Consider the following 12,632-nt stretch of genomic DNA (forward strand, 5'->3'; position numbering starts at 1 on the left):
GAAGTCAAAGTGCGGACAGCTGATGCTGATCAGCCCAGATATGTACTGGTCACACGCTGCTGATTGGTTAACAACTCGTCCATTCATCAGCTGCAGCCAATGGAGCCATAGTGTAGTGGAAATGTGTGTGTGTGTGTGTGTGTGTGTGTTTGTTGGATTCCTTTCTAAACCTGATTTCTTCTGTGTGAGCAGAGTCTGGTGTGTGTCACGCCTCCGCCACTAAGTGGTGCTGCGGCTGCGGCTGAAAGCGACGCCAAGAGAACAACAAGACTGAGCCGTAACAGTAGAGCTGCAGTCAGATGGTTGAAGAACGAACTGAAACTCATTATAAAACCCTGTTAAGCTGAAGGAAGCTGGAGATCTGGATGATTTCCTGTAGGTTCATCACTATGACTGACTCCTCTCACCTTAACAAATAAGTTTGACTTTTTTTTTTTTTTTGCCAAGAATTAGTTGATGCATTTCTATGCTGTTCTTGTGTGTGTGAGGTGAATAAGGCCACAGTTAATCAATTCATTATTAACTGTATTATCCTTGTTTGTTTGTGACGTAAATAAAATAAACTATTTCTTTGCTGTTCTACACGGGTTATTCTCTGGATTATTTCTCTACTATTACTCTGAGGTTCGTCGTTAGCTCGTAACAACATTAGCACGTCATTGGTCCTAATTAACTTATAATTCCAACCACCTGAATGAACGCGTCGCCAACTCTCGAGATTCAAACGAGCCTTTAACATTTACTTTAATTTGTGTAAAAACTTCCCGCAAATTAAAATTGTTTCAAAATCAGTTTGGTTAAATTCGTCCGTCTGAACTTTGTCACGACCAATCAGAGCAGAGATGTGGCCGTTTAACAAGCAGCCATGTTGTGTCTCATGACCGGTAACACACCTCACATGCTGCCCTGCTCTAATCAGCTGCTGCTCTAATGAGGCTCATGGGACTGATGGACGGGAACCAGGAGTCGGCCCGGAGTCGGACGCATCAGGGACAAAACGGGCAGGAGGTGAAGCTCTCGCTCTTCCCTCTTCACTGTCGGACGGTGGTTTGTTTCTGCAGAATCCATCAACAAACACATTTCTGAGGCAGGAATAAAGTTTTTTAAGTTTTGAACGACAAGAACAAGTCAAATTTTGAAGACACAAGTTTTCATGTGAAAATTATATTGTAAAAACTGAAAATATAATGGATTAATGTCTGTTTTATGCAGTTTCTTATCTTTTAGATCGACACGTGCAATGTGTGAGTTGTGTGTGTGTTGTGTGTGTGTTGTGTTGTGTTGTGTTGTGTTGTGTTGTGTGTGTGAGTGTGTGTGTGTGTTAACAGGAGCCATGTGGAAGCTGGTTAGCAGGTTTATGAGCAGAGCACAGCTGGTGGTTAGAGATACACACACACACACAGATAAATTAGATATATTGAAGAAACTTTCTCACATTACACAGAATAAATATCTGTTAATAAATACGACACTAATGTTTATATTTTTGTGACTTTAATTCCTGCTCAGTGAGTCTGTAACAACAACACAGAATCTCTGTCTGAGTTCTTTATGCAGTTTCTTGTCTTTTAGATCGACACGTGCAATGTGTGTGTTGTGTGTTGTGTGTTGTGTGTTGTGTGTTGTGTGTTGTGTGTTGTGTGTTGTGTGTTGTGTGTTGTGTGTTGTGTGTTGTGTGTTGTGTGTGTCTGTGTGTGTGTGTGTGTGTGTGTGTGCTTGCCCAGTATGAGAAAAACACTCAATTGAATTAAATCACAGGTAGATATTGAAAGTGGGCTTTATATAACCCCCCAAAAAGGTTAATAAAGTTCTGGGCCCATAAACAAGGTCGCAGAATTTTTTTTCAACCCAGGCAATGAAAACAAAAGCAACCTAACAAACTGATGTGACAAAACTAGACACAGAACAAAAGGGACAAATATAAATTGTTGTTTGCATCTTGATTTAAACATCCTATTAATTACAGCAAAATGAAAATCTAAACTTTAGCCTAATGAAATATAAAATATCTTAACAAATACAGCCTTCTTGTCACTTCCTGTTTTAACTCCACTGCTTCCTGTGGCCCAACATTCAGCCCAATGACCCGAGTGGTGGAAGCAAGGAAACTCCATAAAGCCGGTCCTGTTGCTGCATCTCACATTACGACATCTTCTGGTTAGATGGTGACAAGAAACTTGTCAATGATTTATATTAACAATAATGTAGCATGCGAATATTAGCATTTCGCTCATTTGTTCCTAAGCACAACAAAAGACTCAATTAGGATGTATAGGTCGAGCATTTAACTGCACATCAAATTGACCCTGGTTTACACATCTGGGTGCTACTACTTCAACTGCTACTTCAACTAAACTGCAGTGAGTTTTGGACCCGGCCTTATTGGTTTTGCGTGGAGTCACTCAGTCGTGAATTTGGCAAAAGCAGAAATCTGATCAGCGTTAAATTATCTTTTCTTCCTGCCTCATACAAATCTGTGTCATCTGACTTAAACTTTTCCCATCACATGTGGAATTCACTGATATATTCCAGGATTTCTCTGCTGCTCTCTGTTCTGGAAGCTGCTGCCTCTGTGTGTTTAACGCTCAGCTGAATGGTCAACATTCCTGCATTCCCTCACCTTTGTCAAAATGTGAACAATCTGACTGCGTCCATTAATATGTCATTAGCGTCTTTGGCATTTTTGGACCTGACTGACCTATTATAGGTGGATGCTGTTCATTCTTCACCTCTATGAGTCCAGTCTGTGACCCGTCACACGCTGGTGGTAACATGTGGAAGAACACCGATTTCTTTCAGCCATGAGAGCAGCAAGGTCCTGTGAACAGCCTCTAGCTCGTCCAACTCAGACTGAAATATCTCAACAACTGGAGGATGAACTGCCAACTCGCCACAATTCGTCCTCTGATCTGCGAAGTTCTGATCATAGAGCGGAGACATGGTATCGAGGTCCTGCTTTGACCTGCACTTAACCAATCGCAAGACAATCTCAGCTGTCAATCATGACATGTGACATCAAATAACTGATTAAAACCAAACTTATTGGAAAAACCAACACTTGAACAAATATCGATGTGATAAGAAAAACCTAAAATCACAGAAACCATCTTTGAGATAAGACCTATACTGCCATCAGCCACCAGGGGGCAATCCACATAATTTGGCTTCACTTTTGGGGAGCTGCCATGTCGTTCATCTTTATTTTCTGTCTATGATTGCCCCCATGATATTTGGGGTTAAGACAGAAAGTGAGACAATATAGAGATTTTTCATCTGGAGATATGGGCTGATTGTTGTTCCTTCTGAATTAACTGACTGTTAAGACGTCCTCAACTAAAAACCCTTAAAAATAGAATTGAAGACTTTTCATTAAGGTCCTTTCTTGAGGGAACGGAATTCAATGCTTGGGTTAGTTTTTTCCCCCTCAAAGTTATGGTTCACTGTGTGTGTTGCTCTGTTGTTATTATTATTTTTGGTATTAATGACAGATTTCATGCTTCGTCTTTTATTTCTCTTGATGATAAGATTTTCTGTGCGAGTGGGACAAACAGTAAAACTCTCCCTCGGGCTGACGTGTGTAAAAAACCTGAGCGCGTCAGAGAATATTTCACATTCCCTGTGCGCTGACTCACAGTGTCTGCAAACCGCTGGAAGAACGAAGGTTTTATTTGTTGTCAGACTCTCTTAGTTTGTGTCTCTGCCGAGCGTCATCACGGATTAAGGGTTTGTGTTGTTTCTGTCAGTGATACAGAGACAGAAAACATCTGGAAAAATGAAGCTCTCGAGATTTTACTATTAAAAACAACATCAGTTACCTACAGCTCCTCTTAATCTAATACAAGATAGAGGCTGTAACATGATCACCTCATTCTTGAAGTTTTAAGAAGACAGTATTTTCATGCCCGGCTCTAAAATTAGCAAATGTGTGTGTTGCGTAATTTTTTCGTGTGTTCACGTCTCCTCGTGCGTATTTTCATTCCTCACGTGTTTTGTTAATGAGCAGCAGGTCGTCACTGATTTGGTTTGAAGGGTCAGAGAAAGCAAAGCTTAATTTCTGAGGTCCCGGTTAAGGTCAAGGGTCAGATGTGAATTGTGCTTAGGTTAAGGTTGGGGTTAATGTAAAGGCCTAGTAAGCATATCTGTACAGTTCTGTGTGTGTGTGTGTGTGTGTGTGTGTGTGGTCCAGGTGTCACTTGTGTTATTGGGACCTAAACCTGTTTGCACACTAACATTATGGGAACAATGAGAAAAAGCAAGTCCTCATAAGGTTAATCATTTCATTTTCAGGTGAAGTCGTGTATAAGGTTAAGGTAAAGTTTAGATTTAGGTTAATGTTAATGTTATGGTTAAGTTTAAGTTTGTTAAGTTTAAGGTTTACGGTTAAGGTTAAGGTTAAGGTTAAGGTTAAGGCTACAGAAAGTATTAGCTATGGTTAAGATCTCCAAATCAATGTAAGTCAATGCGTGTGTGTGTGTGTGTGTGTGTGTGTGTGTGTGTGTGTGTGTGTGTGTGTGTGTGTGTGTGTGTGTGTGTGTGTGTGTGTGTGTGTGTGTGTCTGTCATGTGGACAGCCAACTTTTAATCAGAGGGACAGTGCTGGGAACATGTGACGGAGGCTGGTCAGTGCACAGAGAGGTGGACAGAGACCTGTAACCTACATGGTGGTTTGTGTGTTGACATGAGGACACAACAAGCAGCTTCTTGTGCAGCACAGTCTCAGACCTGTTCTCAGTCTATATGTCACCTTGACGACTTCACCTTGAATAATCACGTTAACACAGTTGAACGGTCGGAGCTGGAATCAGAAACCTGGAGAATGTTGTACAGACTCTCATTTCCTCTAGTTTCGACTGTAACTCTGTGTTTGGTCTTTTTTTATTCTTTAGTCTTTTAGCGTGTTGCTGTTATTGTATATTCATAAATTACAGTTTGTCTGAGACACAGCAGCCAGACCTCTTCTTCAAACATTTCTTTTTGGTAAATAAAAGAACCTGTTTTGTAAATCAATGGCTTTGTTTTTGCATCTTGCACCAAAATCACAGGTCCTGTTCAGAGAGTTTGTTAAAATACTGTCACCAAATATTTTACATATAAACAAATGAATCCGAGAGACAAGTGCTGCTGGTGTTTGTCTCCCTCTGGTGGCAGGAAACTGCTCTGCTTCTTACATCAAATTCCTTTGACAGAAACACTGACTTTGATCAATAATCAATAATCACCGATCAATTTCCTGATCATCAGCAGGAGATTTTTGTGAAGCTTTATATGAAACTGATGAAACTAAATGTAAAGTTTGAGAAACAGGTTTTACAGCAACCCATGAACCTCCACTGACTCATCACCAGTGTGTGTGTGTGTGTGTGTGTGTGTGTGTGTGTGTGTGTGTGTGTGTGTGTGTGTGTGTGTGTGTGTGTGTGTGTTGTTGGTGATTGTGTGTGTGTGTTGCATCATGAAAGATCCAAATGGCATGCATGTATATTTTGAAATAATAATAATTTATATGTTTATTATAAAACTGCCCTCTGGACATATTTGCCCTAACAGCACTGAACCTGTTCCCAATGACTGAGTTTGTTTATCATACCAGAGACTTTGATCTATGACTGGGATCTGGGGGCGGAGCCATATAGCGGAGTCCTGCTGATACACAAGGCCGACCAATCACGAGTCAATCTCAGCTGTCAATCATGACATTTCATCCTATTTTTATGTCATTAAAAACCAAACTTGTCTAAAATATGAACATTTGAGAAACAAAAAATTTACCAAAAACATCTTTGAGACATTTCTTTAACTTGTACTTTGGCCTTTTAGTTTGCTCCATGTCCCATCCATTAACATGGAGAAGGCCGGGTTTTTAACCTATACTGCAACCAGCCACCAGGTGGTGATTGAGACGCTTTGGCTTCACTTCTGGGAAGTTGTCATGTTGGTGAACCACATGACTAAGAATAGGTTTCTGCAGCTGTCAATCAAAGCATTGCATTGTCATGACCTCCATATGTTATTTAAAGAAATGTGACACATGTGTTTCTATGAAGGGAAATTCCAGCACATGAACTAATTACATAATTATAAAACATCAATGTTTTTCACTGAAAATTATAATTTGTTTAATAAGTGTCTTAATTAGTTATTTGTTGGCTTATATAGTTACATTAAAATGTATTTATATAAAAAAAATATTGGAATCAGGTAAAAAAAATAACCATTTAAAATGTTTCTGGATTTTAAATAGACAAAACAAATGCCCAGAAAATTACTCAGGAGTTAATCACCATCACCCAGTGAGAATATGTTTGGTTTAGTTCATTACAAGATTTATTCCTAACCTTCTGAATTCATGTCATTAAAAAAAGATTAGAAAAAAGAAGTGAAAATCTAAATTAATAGAGAAAAATGTTTGATTTCCTTTGAGTTATTCAAAACTTAAGCAAAAACTTTGTGCATCTGACGGAAGTATGAGGTCAACACACACACACACACACACACACACACACACACACACACACACACACACACACACACACACACACACAGACACACACACACACAGACACCCACACGTACACACAGAGAGGAACAAGTCAACATCCTGTAACTCTTCTGCAATCAGAGGCTGACTTCATCCTTCAACCAGCCTCAGTGTGTGTGTGTGTGTGTGTGTGTGTGTGTGTGTGTGTGTGTGTGTGTGTGTGTGTGTGTGTGTGTGAGTGAGTGGGTGTGTGTGTGTTTGTGAGTGTGTGAGTGTGTGTTGGTCAGCGTTGCGTGTTGATTGCACCTCGTTACGGCAGAAAGCAACCGGATGGTGATAGAGCGAGCGTGTGTTTGTTTGTTTTGTTTGTTTCAGTCAGAGATAGGCGTGTGTGAGTGTGTGTGAGTGTGTGTGTGTGTGGCATGTGTGTGTGTGTGTGTGTGTGTGTGTGTGTGTGTGTGTGCATGAGAGTGTGTAGGGTATTGCCTCAAGTTGCATTTGATGGTTGCACAGGAGAGCAACAAAACCATGGACACTCACACCCACACACCCACCAACACACACACACACACACACACACACACACACACACACACACACACACACACACACACACACACACACCCTTGAGAGTTAAAATAAGAATTAATGTTTAAAAAATGGTCTATATTTACATTGTTAGATTTTTCTTGTTGTAGCTTTTATTCTTTATAAATAAATGATAAATCACTAGTTTGAATTTTAATAAATGTTCTAACCAAGAAAAACATTTAACTGTAGTATTATTTTTAATCATTTCAACAGTTATAAGTCAGTATCTGTTCAACTCAGGATAAGTTTTGGATACTTGTTTACAGCCTTAATGAGAAAAGACAGTTTGTAACATAAAGGGAGAGATGCAATAATGTTTAAAGTATTTATACAAAAGAAAATATCTGACAGGGATGATGAGATCAGCAGCGATAATTGTAATAATAGAGATATGATCAGTAATCGTAGTTTCTGTTAATCGACATATTGTTAACTAACAAATCTACTTGTAATCATAATTCATGATCACGATCCTGGATCAGCAACGATAGAGCACAAGGACTCTGGGGAAGAAGTCAAGTCAGTAACATGTATTAATAAGACATTAATGTGATGAAGAAGAAGAGGAAAGAGAACTGGGAACTGGAAACAAAACTGGAAGTTAAAGATCATCAGTTGTTCTCAAAGACTCACTGATGTTTGTCAGTCGTTAAAATCACAGACTTTATAACCGTCGCTGCTCAGAACTGGTTATTTTATTATAATATAAAAGGATATATTGAGATTTAGAAATCAGACACCAACTTTTACTACTCTGAAACGGACTCTGTGAAAAGGTCAAAGTTCAGATATATACACGTATACACACACACACATACACGCACACACACAAACACACACTTACACACACTTACACACAGTCATGTCACAGTGGATGGAGTCGTCATGCCGACAGCAGACATTACTGCTGGTTTCATCACAGAGACAATCCCAGGCTGGCCTCAATGTGTGTGTTTATAGAGATCTACCCCTTTCACTCACACACACACACACACACACACACACACACACACACACACACACACACACACACACACACACACACACACACACACACACACACACACACACACACACGCACACACACACACACACACACACAAACTCAGAGGTCACCAGGGATGATGCAAAACTGAGACAAGAAGATACTTAAATACTGTATGTATGAGTGTGTGTGTGTGTGTGTGTGTGTGTGTGTGTGTGTGTGTGTGTGTGTGTGTGTGTGTGTGTGTGTGTGTGGGTGATTAAAGTGGAGACTGAACTGAAGCGGCTGCGACAAGATCTGGTTTCATGAGATGCAAGTGCAAGAAAAGAGTAAAATTATAATGATTATAATAATTAATAATAAGATAATTTTCTTCATTGCAGCGGCATCATCCTCTAAGTGTATTTTTAGTACTGCAGCAATTAATAAGATAAAAAAACTCGACCACCAGGAAAAACATTGTCAACTAATTTGATAATCCATGAATTCCAGGTCACTTTTTAAACTAGAACTTCAGCCAAAGCACAACATCCCATAAATTCAATCAAGCTGCACCAAACTACACACACACACACACACACACACACACACACACACACACACACACACACACACACACACACACACACACACACACACACACATTCTACGTCTGATCCCTGAATTTACCACAATTTACAAGAGCATCATCCATTTATTATTTATTTGAATGGATCCACATCAAAATCGAGTAGTTTTTGCTTCATCCTGATGAAAAACATGGACCCAGATAAAAGCATAATCTCCTTTGCAGATGTAATGGTTTTATACTGATTGATGGCAGGGGTGAAAACATAACTTCCCTGGTGGAGGGTATTAGGAAGAACAAAAATCTGTGGTTCCAGCTTTAAAATTCTTCATCTTCTATGAGAGTGAATTGAAAATCTTTGGGTTCCGCACGGTTGGTTGCACAAAACTAGAAGCTTGAAGATCTCACTTTGGACTGTGTGAGAGCCATTTTCCATAATTTTGGGGCATTTTTCAATTCATTAATCAAGAACAATCCAAAGAATAATCAAGAATGAAAATTAGTCACAGGTTTTGTTTGTCTTTTGATCTTATTTAAGACATTTTAATCTCTTAAATCTCCAAAGTCTGTAATTCTACAAACTAGGTGATCTATGAGGCTGCACGTGGTTAGTTTGTTTGTTTAGTTCCTTCTGTATGTCTTTCTTTATTTGCAGAATGTAAATTACAGTCTTGTTCATATTTACAGATTCTTGTGCTAAATATGTTTACTGGTGCTGTTGGAATTTACTTGATAAACCACTTCACTTCTGTATTTGTCTGTTTGTTTGTTATTTAACAGGATCACAGAAAATGTCCATGAACTGCAGGGGTGAGATGTGACCAAAGGCAGAACTCGTTCAATTTCGGGGCAGATCCAGGATTTGTTTTTTCCACTTTCCTTAACATAGATAGAAATTTTACTTTATATAACTTTTTTTCAACATTTTCGTTGATTTCTCAGAGAATAATTCATGGATCTTGATTTTTTTTTATATCAAATATTTTTAGGGGAATGTGTATGAAACCTGGTGCAGATCCAATAAAAACCGAGTGAAGAGATCTAAGTGAATTTAAATGTGTTTTCTTGAGGAGACAGTCTTTGCTGGAGGTTTGTGCTCAGGTTTAGTTACAAACAGAAAACTTTTCTCTTATCCAGGTGAACACGCCTCAGCCACATAGACGTGCATGAATGTATTTTACCTTTTAAGTGAAACCAACATAAACTTTTACTGTGAAAAAAAGAAATCTGCTGTTGGCTGATTTAATCTGCACTTAGTAAAGACCACCGGGTTCCACAGCTGAGGAAACGCTCCGGGATATTTTATCATCTACTAATCACCCCGGGACGTTAACTGGTATTAGGCACATTTTAATCAACTCAGCATGAGACCCCTCAAAATGCCCTGAAGCACAACACACACACACACACACTCACACACACACTCACACACACACACACACAACTCACTGGGATAAAGCGAGCAGACGGCAGGTCGACTCACAGGAAGTGGATTTAAAGCAGCAGCTCGGCTCAGATGCAGATCACAGCAGCACATGTGTCGGACAGGTGATAATCCAGAGAATGAGGACAGTGTGTGTTAGAGGAGCGAGAAAAAAACGTACACGTTATTAGTGTGTGTGTGTGTGTGTGTGTGTGTTATGAGTGTTGTTCCCGCTCAGTGTGTGTTCTTCTGGCAGGCCGTAATTGAGTCAGACACTTGGCCTCTGATTTCATCACGTCGGTTATGAAAGAGACAGTAAAGTTTCATACGCACAAACACACACACGCACACACACAGACACACACAGACACACACCACACACACACACACACACATGCATGCAGAGAGCAGTGTTCCTGCTCCTCTGTTTCTTCAATATTTCATCATGTGGCGTAAAAACACGCCAACCGAGTGGAGATAACCTGCTCCCTGTGTGTGTGCATTGTGTGTGTGTGTGTGTGTGTGTGTGTGTGTGTGTGTGTGTGTGTGTGTGTGTGTGTGTGTGTGTGTGTGTGTGTGTGTGTAACCAGGTCAGTCAGGCTCTTTACCTGTTGCTTGTAATCTGTCCAATCGGAGCGGAGCTGGCTACACACACTCAGGAAATCTACATAATGAAGATTTCCTGTAGAACAGCAGGTGTCTTGTTTGTTTCCTGCAGGGATTAGTCACAAGTCCATGTGTACATGGAAAGACCTGATGTGTGTGTGTGTGTCTGTGTAATCATTCCTGCTGTTCAGCTGGCTGTGAGTTCCTCCTGCTCATGGCTGCACAGTCAACGTGTTAATGAATCCAACGACGACCCACATTATGTTTTATTTTCTCCTCTGGCAGGTGAAGTAAAGTGTGACCTCCACAAACAGCTGTCAACCGTAAGTCTCACTAATCTCCTGCTGTTTGCATGTTCATGAGCACGAGTTTAAAACTGAGCCACAGTTTACGTTGACTTGTTCAGTGAACTCTGAGTCGAGAAATCATAAAATGCACTGAACACGTGCTCTTATCTTTTTACAGCTTCAAGGCAGAGATTATATATTGATATAACCTACATCAAGTGTTAGGCAGCATTAGTTTAAAGTCTTTATACAAACTGATAAACTGACACTAATATCTCTTTATTGAATATACAGTAAGTACAGTGACACAGTCAAACAAACCCTGGAGGAAAAGATACAGACAGTTAGGCAACGAACGTTCAAAGACCTTCTCTGGATGTGAAGCTCCTCCACATCCAGAGTCCTGTATCTCACCGTGAGGAAGGTTGTTGAGGAAAGACGAAGGTGGAAACCTGAGTGAAAGATGGAGAAAGGAGTTTTTATTTGCTACCTGATTAAACTGGAGATATTCCGCTGGATTTAAAAAATGTTCATGGTTATTTTGCAGAATTTCATACTTTCATTTATGAGCATTTTACCTGCAGCGGTCGCCAGGTTGATCTCCGTCTACCCCTTCGTTTTCAGGGGCGTCCTGAATACACTAAGGTTGAATAAGGAATAAAGACCCAGAATGATGGATTAATCATTTTATTGGTGAAGAAGAAAGAAACTCTGCCGTCGTGTTGCAGCGATCGACTGAGCAGATTCCAAAGGTTTGTAAAGTTCCATTCATATAATCATAGGGCCCTGGTTGAAAAATACCAGAAATACCCTTTAGAGACGGCGAAAACAAATTCCCCAACCGGTTTCCTCTGCCTACATCTGAGCCTCGGAATGCACCTCTGTTTATTTACCTCCATGCATGATTCAGTGGGCGTGGAAATAAAAACAATCCTGTTCATCTTCATAATCCTCATTCAACCCACGAGACCGGTCCACGATGTTTTGGCTTCATTTCTCGATAGTGGCCTCACAGAACAGGCACTGATGCATTCAGCCGACAGATTCTTCAACATTATGTGTTGTGTATATAAACTGGAGACGATAATCTGCCTCTAAAATCACATTAAAGTTGAATCACATTAAAGTTGAATCAGACACTGATCATTACTGAACTGTAGAGATGTTATTTTCTTGCATCTATGTATGTTGAGGTTTGCTTTGTTTGTTTGTCTGTTAGTTTGCAGGATTACGCACAAACTATACTCACCCAATCTCAATTTAATTTTGCTGAGGGGTTTGATGGGATCCAGGACAGAACCGCTTTAATTTTGGTGTGGATCTGGTTCAGGGGTCGGATCAAGGATATATATTTTTTTTTTCACTTTCTATCACATTGGCCGTTTTTCAACATTTTCGCTGATATTGCAGAAAATAATTCAGGCCTGTTTAGGAAACTGATAGTTATGAGTTTGTGCAATTTGCAAAGTGGCCCCTTTTATTTGGTGCAGATCCAAATGAAATCAGGATCTAGGGAATTGAAATGTCATTTAATAAGATTACTGTTGGGCCTTGTAGGAGCTATGTACTCAACTGAGAGACATTCTAGTTAATTAATATAAATTATAATTTTATTACATTTATGTTGTACATTTAATTCAATTTTACCTGTCTGTTTCTTTTCATTCTATTTATTCTAATTGTTATATTATTATTATC

This window comes from Hippoglossus stenolepis, chromosome 3 (genome assembly GCF_022539355.2).
Source record: "Hippoglossus stenolepis isolate QCI-W04-F060 chromosome 3, HSTE1.2, whole genome shotgun sequence".
Lineage (NCBI taxonomy): Eukaryota > Metazoa > Chordata > Actinopteri > Pleuronectiformes > Pleuronectidae > Hippoglossus > Hippoglossus stenolepis.